We start from the raw sequence: 12,191 nt of genomic DNA on the forward strand, positions 1-12,191 counted from the left end.
TGTTACAGTGATATTAAAATAGAATCCTGCCTAAGTCCTTTTTCTTTCCTGACTCTGATGGAAATTAAAATACTAAAATTTCAAAATATTGAATGCTTTATTTCAGTTTCATTCACTATAATTTCTACACAACAACCAGAAAATAAGAACTTAAGTGCTTAAAATCTGATATGACATTCTAGAATTATACTTTAAAAAATAATTATTTATAGAATGATTAATTGTACTTATAATCACATCTCTAATATTCCAAGAGCATCTTTGTGAAAATCCAAAGTTACCATATTATTTATTTTATAATTACAATCTGTTTAATCTGATCACTACCCTGTTATTGCTTTGTTTGATGTATTTTTTAAAAGAAAATAATGTGTTTAATTCATTGAATGATTCTTTGTCTAATTTGTTCACGGCAACTGTTTCTGAATATTTAATAACAGGCATTTTAATCTAATGTGTGTCTTCTTTCCTTTCTAAATGAATTGGCCCGAGGCATGAGAAACTTATAATGTCAGTGACATATTTTGTTTATTGCACATAAAATGTAACAATATTTAACACATATTTGGTGAATTTATTTCATACTATATCACCATTTTAAATTTAAAATGCTGCATAAATCAGCAGAAAATGAAACTCAAATAGAATAAAATTATGCACATTGACTAAGTATTATTTCCTTAATAAAATGTTTCAATAAATTCAATTTTAATAAGCAATATTTCATATCCACTTTCTAATAAAATAGAATGACATCTCAGCTTCATATCTATAAGCATTCAACTTAGTCTTTAGTAATGAGTGACTCTTGTTATAAAGACTCCTCATAGAACTCTTACAGGTTTTAATTCTCTCAGAAGGATCAATCTCCTGAGTTTGAATGTACACCAGACATTACAGGAAAAACAGGACAGTATGAATGTAGAAGTACTGAAACAAAGAAATCAGTCATCCGGTCTCTGATATAGAGACTATGCTGCCCTGTGTATTGTAATAAAACTGATGAAATTAATTACAAATTTTAGTTCTGTATCTTTCAAATCCTTCAGAGCAGAACTCAGTCTGGAAATGTGATGCCCTGAAATGTCCTTTTTTTTAAATATATGCAAGCATCCTCTGACTCATTCCTGCCAACACCTTGTTCTCCAATAAAATGACCTTAACCCAACAAACCCTGGCCTTTCTTCATTAGCTCTAGAAAGGGTTAACACATATGAAATGATAATATTGGTATGGTTATCATGCATGACAGTGGATTTTAAGAAAGCCTTGCAGATATATTGTCTTGCAATACCAACATCAGTGACAATTTGTAAAATCGAAGTATTTACATGGAGCTTGATGTTATCACTCATAGCTTAAGCATTGTAAAAGTAACTTTTTGATCCTCTCTCCATGAGTGCATCTTTTTTCCTCACCTGTAATGTCTACTTTCCAGATACCACTATTATGCTACTAAATTATATTTAATTTATATATTTTATTTTTATATAATTAAATTATATTTAGTTCTTATGTAGATGATGAATCAAAAAATGATCATGTCCAAAGACATAATTAAAATATTTACTACTGGTTTAACGATTTGATTGTCTAGAATTCTCCATTACTAAAAGATTAGAAAGAGTAAATAATACTTTTAAAGGATTTTTTATTTTTCTATAAATGATGCACTTGTCTTAGTTTGAATAAAAAATTTACATACAATATAAGACTTGAAAGAAATGTTAGAAACTGAAAAGGATTTTAATATCTTTTAAATAACATTAAAGTCCATAAATAAATATTTAAAATTCTATGCAAAACCCTATTTTTTTCAATTCTCTATAAAAGCACATTTTTTTTTCTCTTTGTATCCAGAGAGCAGACTTTTTAGGCACACCTTGGTGAGCAAAGGTCTACAAAATTTTTTATTTACCTTCAAGGTTGTGGTTTTTTTCTATCACACTCCCCATTTCTTTTCTAATATCTTCCTTTATATACAGGAAATATTCATTCTTCATTTATATATTTCAAGTACATAATTTGTTCTTCAGGGACTAGTATTTTAGATTGTATTTTGTCTCAAAATAGAATTTGAAATTGGAATTTTGAACAGAGTCAAAAAAGGAAGTCAGGACCATGAGGGGTGCGCCCACCCACTGTGATGGTGGGGCTGATCTAATGGGAACTTACCAAGGCCAGCTGGACTGGGACTGATTGAGCATGTGATCAAACCGGACTCTCTGAACGTGGCTGACAAGGAGGGCTGACTGAGAAGCCAATGATAATGACACTGGGTTTTGATCCTAATGCATGTATTGGCTTTCTGGGAGCCTAGTCTGTTTGGATGCTCATCTTCTTAGACCTGGATGGAGGGGGGAGGACCTTGGACTTTCCACAGGGCAGAGAACCCTGACTGCTCTTTGGACTGGAGGAGGAGAAGGAAGGGGAATGGGGGGAAGGGGGAGGGAAATGGGAGGAGGTGAAAATTTGTAATAATAATATAAAAAGAAAAAAAAGATTATAAAAACTGTTGATAAAATCAGCATAATTTTACATTGTAAAACTGCTTTGGATGGCAGGGATGGACTATTGAAGTCTAATGAGATCTGTTTAGCTATCAACTTGACAAGAAGTGGACCTGTAATGATTGGTTTTAATTGTACCTGATTGAATTGAGATGTGCCTAAAGTATTACGAAATTATGATTCTGGGTGTGTCTACTAACATGTTGTCAAAAAAATTGTGAATGTGGATAGTGCCACATGGAATAGAAAGAAAATAGTGGAAAGTAACTAACAATGTTCTCTCTCTCTCTCTCTCTCTCTCTCTCTCTCTCTCTCTCTCTCTCTCTCTCTCTCCATGTGGGTGTATGTGTCTCCTTCTCCCGCCTTTTTTCTATTGCATGTTATTTATCTAGCCCTTTGTATTTGCTCCTCATTTATATCTTTAAACATTCCACACTCTGTCTTATTGCATGAGCTATATACTGATGGGAAACCTCTGTAATTTAATAAAAAGTAGTATATGTTTGTGACTAGTGTTATGTGGAATTTAAAAGAGAAAGTAATTCATTCTTTGTAAGGCTACCTGAAAGATTACTGAACAATGGCTGTGTTTGAACAGGCATTAAAATTAAATTTACATAAATTAAATGGATTTTTAATAAATAAATAAATATTAAAATAAATTAAACAGAATAGGAAATACTGAAGTATTGATAAAACTGACTAAGTCATATTTATAACAAGAGTAGAAAAAGAAGTAAATGTAATATACAATAAAACAAACAAATGAGCATTTAAAAGAAATAGAGAAATAAATAAACTCATCAGATCACCAGACTTTCATATTGGGGTCAGATATGTGGACTAGGCAAGTACATTAGCAAATATGATTATATTTTGATTTCTCTTGTCACTTTCTGGTTTCTCAATTAACATTTTTATTTATAGTTTCTCTTTTTCTTCATTTCTAAACTTTTAGCTTATTTTTTATAATGCTCTGTGATGTTATTTTTTTATAATGCTCAGTGGAAGGAAATATAAAAGTACAGAATAAGGGAATATATAGATAGCTCAGCAAACATATGTGAAGAATTTCCTGTGAAGTGAATTGAAGTCTCTGTGATTTGGGACTTTTCCTAAAATTGGTTATTATTTCCTTGGTTGTAACACTAATCATTTTCTGAAGAAAAGCTTCAAATTTCAGCTATTTGTGAAGTTAGATAAGAAATACATAAGATTATTAATTTTGTCTGATTCCCTGGTGGGAATGTTAGTCACCAGGAAAAGGGAAGTAGCAAGCATTAAAAAGTAGAGGAAAGGTATTCAAGACAAGAGTCAATTTTATGTACATCAATTTCCTTTAAAAGCTTGAATAAGCAAATGAATAAAACTGAATCCAGAGAAATATTAGCATTTCATAAAATTTTAACAGGAGTTGTATAGGAAATTGAAAAGACATTAGGAAGCAGGAGGAGGAAATGAGAAGTTAGTTTATTCAGACAATGAATAAAGGATATAGGAGTCCTCAAAGCTCAACAGTTCGAGCATTTAATAAATATAAGTCTATTGCATTACATCATCTTATTTCTATTTTCTTCTTACACTAACATAAGAAAGTGTATGACACATGTATCTACATAAGTATGCATTTGGTTAGTCTATGGCTATGATATTATTATTTAATATATTTAGTGTAATTAGAAGAAGACTTATTTGACTCACAGTTTCAGAGGTCTCTGAGAGTAGTTGGTTGACCCAATTGCTTTGACTAGTTCTACTGTGGCAAATGTATATCAAGGGAGAAATACACGGCAGAGGAATTATATCATAGCAGTTAGGAAGAAAAAAAACAAAGAAGAGATATAGACACAATGTAAACATCAAGGTCACACCCCCAAATAACCTTTTTGTTTTGTTTTCAAATAAATCACAGTTGTTGGAGGTTCCACCTCTCTCCAATACCTACACAAATTAGAGCATCAAGATTTTTAAATATTCAATCAGGGAACACCCCAACTCCACAGGGTAACATGAATATACACAATTATATAACAGATACATACATACAAAGGTTTGTGTATATGTGTTAAAATAATGTACGTGTAGTAAGGAGTTTGGATTTCTCATTACTTATACATTCATGGTTTGTTCTATCATAATGAACAACTTTAAAGAGTATGCTATAGTAAAAATGTTTGATTGACAGCTGAATATTCACTCTTCTTCCTTTAGGCAAGATCCATGGTTATATTTAGGCATTCTCCTCTGCCCTGATAACATTAACCCAAAATTAAACCCACACATGAGATCATATTTCCAAGGGCTGGCATTGTTTGTAGACATGAGATCTTATGAAGCAGCTTCCAATAAGATCATGAGAAGGAATCCTTTATTCTTATAAAACTATGTAAACAATTAATAAAACCCTTTTCTATGCACCCAGATTCTAAGATTAGATATTTAAGAAACACAAATTAATTCAATGAAGATGGCTGAGCCAAGTGCTCTACACTTTCATTTTCAAGAACTGCCTGCTTTAAGGGCTGGCCCTTGCCTGCCTTCTGCCCTCCACATCAGAAAGCACATAACGTGTATGGCCTTTGTTCATACTGCATAGTTTGACTATATATTTTATGCTAATGACAATTTAGTGAACACATTTTTCTGCTCTGTGAATTTAGAGCCAGCAAAATTGGTATTGGTCACATCATTGGCTCTTGGCCCACATAACCAATAAAATTTTTGTGCACAAAGCTTCATGTGAGCTTTCTCTGGAAGTGACTTAGTAAGTAGTACTAAATATTTTTACAAAAAGAACTAGGTACCTTGTAGTGCAAGCCTACTGAGGAAAAGACCCAGAAGTCCACAACTGATCTCTGCCATACTTTGCCCTTATTCCATTTCATTTGCTGGTATAGTCTTGTTCTTCTCAGTGTAATCCATCTTATCTATCATTGTAGCAGGTTTTCTGACCAATGAGTTCTTCCAGTGGACTGCTGAACCTGAGAGTCATATTAGAGATACTTGACACAAATTGGCTTTTGTATAAAAATAATGCTAAAACAGATATAGTTTTACAAATTATCTGTATGGAAAAATACATATTTTATGAAGCCCTAAAGCATGGAAATTCAGGAAATGAGCAGTTTATTACCACCAATGTAATTTCAAAGGGATTAATTGCTGTGTTTATAAAAGGCTGCTTTAGAATATTAGTAAAGAAATACCATTACATAGACATAATAAGGACCTAGAGCAAAGCATCCATACACATGTATATTTACTTGAAATAAATTTAAGACAGCCTTATATCATTATTTCTTTAAATAGCAATAACAAAAAAGAATCGACTTGGAAAATAATGCCCTAAGAAAGTGTTTGATCAGCTCAAAACAGGGTTGGGCCCACATTCCTCCTAGATGCTCTCCAGGGAGTATACAGAACCTCTGTGCTTTTCCTCCATGGCAAGCAGACTACAAAAAACTTGCCATGTCTATTCTCAAGATCCATGTCCAAGTGATCTTTGAATCCTGTGGGAATCCCATTGTTGAGGTTAATCTCAACACTCCAAAAGGTCTCTTCTGAGTTGCCATGCCCAGCAGTGCCTCCACTGGGATCTATGAGACCGTAGAACTCAGTGACAATGCTAAGAGGCACTCCCTGGGGAAGGGTGTCTCAAAGGATGTTGAACACATCAATAAAACTATCACACCTGCTCTGGTTAGCAAGAAACTGAATTTTGTGGAACACGAAAAGATAGACAAACTGATGATTGAGATGGACGGCACTGAGAATAAATCCAAATTTGTTGCCTATGCCATCCTGGAAGTATTCCTGGCTGCCTGCAAAGTTGTGCTACAGAAAAGAGGGAACCCCTCTACCACCAAATCTCTGATTTGACTGGCAACCCTGAAGTTTTCTTGCCAGTCCCAGCTTTCAATGTGATCAAGGGCAGTTCGCATGCTGGGAACAAGCTGACCATGCACTAGTTTGTGATCCTCCCTGTGGAGGTGCCCAGTTCCGGGAAGCCATGGACACTGCAGCAGAGGTTTATCACAACCTGAAAAATGTCATGAAGGGGAAATATGAGAAGGATGCCACCAATGTGGGTGATGAGGGCAGATTTGCACCGAACATCCTGGAGAACATAGGAGCTCTGGAGCTGCCGAAGAAGAACATAATCTGGAAGGCTGGCTACTCTGACCAGGTTTTCATCTGCATGGGCAGAGTTGCCTCAGAGTTCTACTGGTCCAGCAAGTATGACCTGGACTTCAAGTCCCCTGATGACTCCAGCAGATCACAGCCAACCAGCTGGCGGACCTGCATAAACCCTTCATCTGGGAATATCCAGTGATGTCCATGGAGGACCCCCTTGACCAGGAAGACTGAAAAGCCTGGCAGAAGTTCACAACTAGTGCAGGCATCCAGGTGGTTGGGAATGATCTCACAGTCACCAACCCTAAGAGAATTGAAAAGGTTGTCAGTGAGACGTCCTGCAACTGCCTCCTGCTCAAAGTGAACCAGATCTGCTCCGTGACCTAGTCTCTGCATGCGTGTAAGCTGGCCCAGTCCAATGGTTGCAGCGTCATGAGGTCCCATTGTTCTGGGGGAGCCCAAGGATACTTTCATCGCTGACCTGGTGGTGGGGCTCTGCACTGGGCAGATCGAGACTGGTGCCCCTTGCTGATCCCAAGAGCCTAACCATGTACAACCTGATTCTTAGAATAGAAAAAGAGCTGGGCAGCAAGGCCAAGTTTGCCAGAAAGTCCTTCAGGAACCCCCTGGTCTAGTGAAGTGTGGGTGAAGATACCTGGAGGCACCAACTGCTTAGATCCCTGTCCCTGTTGTCAGCTAGGCGGCCCAAGGCTGGCCCAGAGCTTTCCCCTCCGATGCAACCTTTTTTTAGACATACTTGTTGCCCCCTGAAGCCATGCTGGAAACCCCAGCTTTGTAATCATGTGACTGGTCTGAATCACTGTTTGTCACCTCACTTCTAAGCTAGTGTCTAGAACACAGTGTAATCTCTAGAGTGGTCACTGGAAAGACCCCCGCCCCAGGGGTTCTACATGCAGAATAAAAGCCTCAGTGACACATTTAAAAAAAAGAAAGTGTTTTATCAGTTGTAATGTAGATTACATATCTAACTTGATAAAACAGAAAATTTAAAGTTCTAATAAGCCTATCCAAATGGCTCATTATAGGGAATCACATTTCTCCATATATATAAATAGAGCATTTGTTTTATGTAAAAATGTTTCTCACATTTTCACTCCATATCTACTACAATAATTCACTTTCCTATATACACATTTAATCTTTAAATCCATCCATCCATTAATACAGCATGTTTTGTAGTTTCTATTAGTAGTTTGGTATTAAGAAAGAAAAGACTTGGCATTACAATGACAGGAAATTTTTTATAAAGAACAATTCTGATAGTATGCCAAATTATCACTCCATACAGTTGTATAAATTTAAAACAAAACAAGTATGAGTAGCAAGGGGTAAATGATTTCATATATCAAAGGCATACTAATTGGCTCAACACAAAGGCTAGGTTGAGAAAAAATAGTAGATTGTATGAGATGACACAATTATTACAAATTGCCAGTCAAGAGAATAGCGCTAGGCTCATGTATGTACTGAAATTTTTGTACACACTGGGAACATCGGTGAGATTGAAAAATGCTGTGGATTTAAGAGACTTAGCACAAATGAAGGATATAAATTATGTAGCAATCAGTTAAACACAGTCATCCCTGTGAAACTGACAGTCACTTCCAACTAGGGGAACTGGTGAATTGCACAATGACTCACCGCTTAGACTAGGATGGAACAGCAACCAATTGAAGATTAATATAGTAGCTAAAAGAACAATAAACATGGTAGTAATAGAAGAGACACCTGAATGTAGTAGTTGATTTTGAGAGAGATATGCTTATTCAGTTAGGGAGAACAATTTTGTGTGCAACCCCTGTCATGCAAATGATGGTAGTCCTGATTGCTTCCAGAGCTTTTAGCAAAAGCCACATTGCATTCAATTTATCTTTATGCAATATGTGCTATGCAAATAAAATAATGGGGGAATGGTTCCCTTTCTGGCTTGCAGTCATGACCTTCCCTCTACAAACATGACATGGTTCCTCACTGCAAAAGGGGAAAAACTAGTTTCCTAGGAAACTTGACTACAGATTTTGCTGATGTTTCAAAGAAGACAGAGGATCAAGAGCCATGAAGTCAGAAGTAACTTTAAATGTAGAGGACCTTCTAATTTGTATTGATCAAAATTTAAACAATTTTGGAGTATTTTTAGAACAGAATAAAATGTCAGGCAAATAGTTAATTGTACTCCTGAAAACATACTCTAAAATTTCTACACCCTTCTGCAGAGAGATTTGCATACCCATATGTATTACTGTTCAATTCACAATAGTTAAGACATGGAATCATCTTAGATGTGGATTTTAGTCAGCCATAAATAAGTAAAATTATGAAATTAGTAAGAAAATATATAGAACTAGAGAATTACTAAGTGAGAAGATTAGAGCTCAGAAAAAACAAAAATGGCATGTTCTTGCTCATACACAGATGTTAGCTTCCAAATTTTATATTCATGAATTTTATGAATGTATAAATATGTATTTATGTTTTATTTGTACATACATATGCATATAAATACATATTTATGTTTTATAAATGTTTGAGTGTGGTAGAAGTCAGGAAACCAGAAAGGAGTCTTTGACATAAAATGAGGTTTTAAGCAAGAGAGGTTGGGTGGCAATATAACACAGGTGATATGAAGGTGGACAGGGTATTGGAGGAGAAAGATTCAAGTACTGAGGAGACGGAATATAGAAAATAATGGGGAGGGAAATATTAATAAAAACCCAACTGTTCTACTTCCATCTCTGTGATAAAACATAAATACAGATCAAAATAAATATAGAAAATGAGAGTGTCTGCATCTGCTAACATGTTATAATCCACAATTGAGGGGTTCTAGGATAGGAATATAGAAAAGAACTTAAAGCAAAAACTGTAGAAGAATGTTGCTTGCTGTCTCAGTCATATTTATCTGTTTTTATCTAGTTTTCTTACCTAGCCCAGAATCAGCTTCACGTGGAATGCTACTATCCAGAATGGGCTGGACCCACTACCAATAGTTAAAAATTTCAGTCCACCAAAGATATCCACAGGCCAATCTGATCTCAATAATTCCTAAATTGACATTCTAATTAAGTGAGTATGAAAATATCATAAGGAAACCTGCTTACTAGTTAAAAATAAAATACATGTTAAAAAACATTGATTGAATATATCATTATTTTAACCAATTTAGAATCTTAAAGCAGATAAGATCTAAAACAAGTTTTGTCATTAAGACAAAAACAATCACATATGCATATAAACTAGAAGAATATAATTATGGATATTTACAAAGCAATAACTAAAAATAAAGCTAAAAGGCTTTAGAAGAAGAGTCTTCTTATTTTTTAAAAGTAAAATGGAATGATTAGACTACCAGTGGCTTAATGTTCCAAAACTACATCCAAATAATACTATGCCTTTAAAACATGAATCATTGTCTACTACAATTATACTGTAGAAGAGATGTGTTTAAATTCAGGTTACCTCTATTGAGACATTCAATATAACTAGGTCCAGAAGATTGGCAAGTGAATGAAGAATAGCATATAAAACTAAGCAATGCTTTGGTTGAATCCTCCAAACCATACTTTCATGCCTATGACATGTTTTAGATTTAGCCCCCTGAGCATCTTGAACACAGGTATAATGGGTTATTTTGAGTTCCATATAATGTGCTAGCACCTTCGCTTTGAGATCCTGTTGTATAGAGCTCATCACAGGGAGCCCATCTTTGTATTCCTCATTAGAATTTTCTGCAAGCGCCTTTGATTGCAATATTCTTACTATATTCCACAATTATTATTTAATCATTAATTCAATACTATAACAAACACCTCCTCAAACCTCACAGGGCTTTTTTACATAATTAGTACCTAGAAGGATTAATTTCCCCACTATTAACATTCAGGGTTGCTTGTGAAAACCATCACAAGTACTTCAACAACATTATATAATAGTTAAGGAAATTAGAGTAGTGTAATGCCTGAAGAAAATAAAATTTCTGAGTAAGATTAAGTCTACTATAATACTATGAAGTAGTTATTTTTGGAGAAAACAGGTCAGAAAGCTTTTGCACATTATTGGTTGGTTTCCAAAGTTCGGTGCTTCAACCTCATTTTTTAAATAGATTAGTAATGAATTCAAATAGGTTCAAAGATTTGCACATCAAATGAGCCACATTTCAGGGTATCACCCCATTACTAAGCGCAAATTGGCCTAATTCTAAGCATGAGATTGGCTTCTTTTACATATGGGCACATTACATTGTTTTATCACATTGGAACTATTAGTTCAATAAAAGAGCTTTTGAGGGAGAACGTTCTCTTTCCTGTTAATTAGAAAATACTAACCCATGGCACACATGAGAAGGACTGAGGAGTCACACTTTCTTCTTCAGAGATAGAGGATGATACTGACAAGGCAGTCTTGAAGGCAAGGCGTCTCCACTCCCACAAATAGCCTAAACCCTCCCAGTGGCTGCTTTGTCAGTCTAGAGTCTAATTAGAAAGTGCAAGGACTTCCTAATACCAGTCTCCTAGTACACTTCCTATCAATAGTAGTGCTCAGAAACCTGCAAGTCTGCAAGCTGACTCATGCTTAGTGTAGAAAACGAGCTACAGAGCTACATAGAATATTAACTTTTTTCTTAAAGTATTCAAAACTACTGCGTTAATGCGTTAGCGTTTCGCCACGGAATGACGCTAGCAGCACTTTTTCTACTATTAAGAAGGCATGCACTTTCCAATTTCCCCAGTCTGCCACATTCCTCCCTGTCCGGACATGGGATCTAGTAGAAAGTCCCTCTTTGTTGGCCCAGTGCATAAATAACTTTTGATTGTTTCATTGCTATGTATCTTTTAATTAAGATTCTATAAACAGTTTGTTCAAAACTTATTTCATAATTTGAAGAAAAAGTATACAACTTTATACAAGTTAAAAGTGGCATATTTATTAATGGTGTAAATACTGTTTGGAGAATTCAGTTGTAACCATAGACATTGGCATCATTGTTAAACTAAATGCACACTAGTTCTAAAAAACAGTAACTCAATTCATCATTTTTTATTTCTTGAGAGTATAGTATGATTACATTATTTCTCCCTTTTCTTCACCTGAACCACACACATATATCCCTCTATGGTCCTTTCAAATTAATGTATTCTTTTTACATCAAAAGTTGTTATGTATGTATATACTTATATTCTTATATACATATAGATCCTTAAGCTACCAAGACTGAAAACTATTGTGATTAGTACCATATGAATAAATAAATAATGCCATTAAATAAATATCTGCAACATAATCATTATGCTTATATTTTCTATGAACGTTTAAGTATTGATTAAGAGAGACTATTTGAACCATATAGTGCTATAACATAACTAGAAAAGAATAGTTTTGTCATTAGTCCATGTTGTCAATCAAAGCAGAAATAATGAATATTTTAGTGATTCTTTTGTATTGTTTGCTGGATGCAAATTTTGCAAAAAACGAAAAGGAAAAAAGAGTTTCAGTCTTTTTCTAGCTGTGTTGTAAACTAGTTTCTTTTAG

The 12,191-nt window shown here is 34.7% G+C and overlaps 1 pseudogene; it reads left to right on the forward strand.

The window, feature by feature from the left end:
• Positions 1–5,978: 5,978 nt before the first annotated feature.
• On the forward strand, positions 5,979–7,279 carry LOC142836439 (alpha-enolase pseudogene; annotated as a pseudogene).
• Positions 7,280–12,191: the final 4,912 nt, after the last annotated feature.

Source organism: Microtus pennsylvanicus, chromosome 1, assembly GCF_037038515.1.
Source record: "Microtus pennsylvanicus isolate mMicPen1 chromosome 1, mMicPen1.hap1, whole genome shotgun sequence".
NCBI classification, from domain to species: Eukaryota; Metazoa; Chordata; class Mammalia; order Rodentia; family Cricetidae; genus Microtus; species Microtus pennsylvanicus.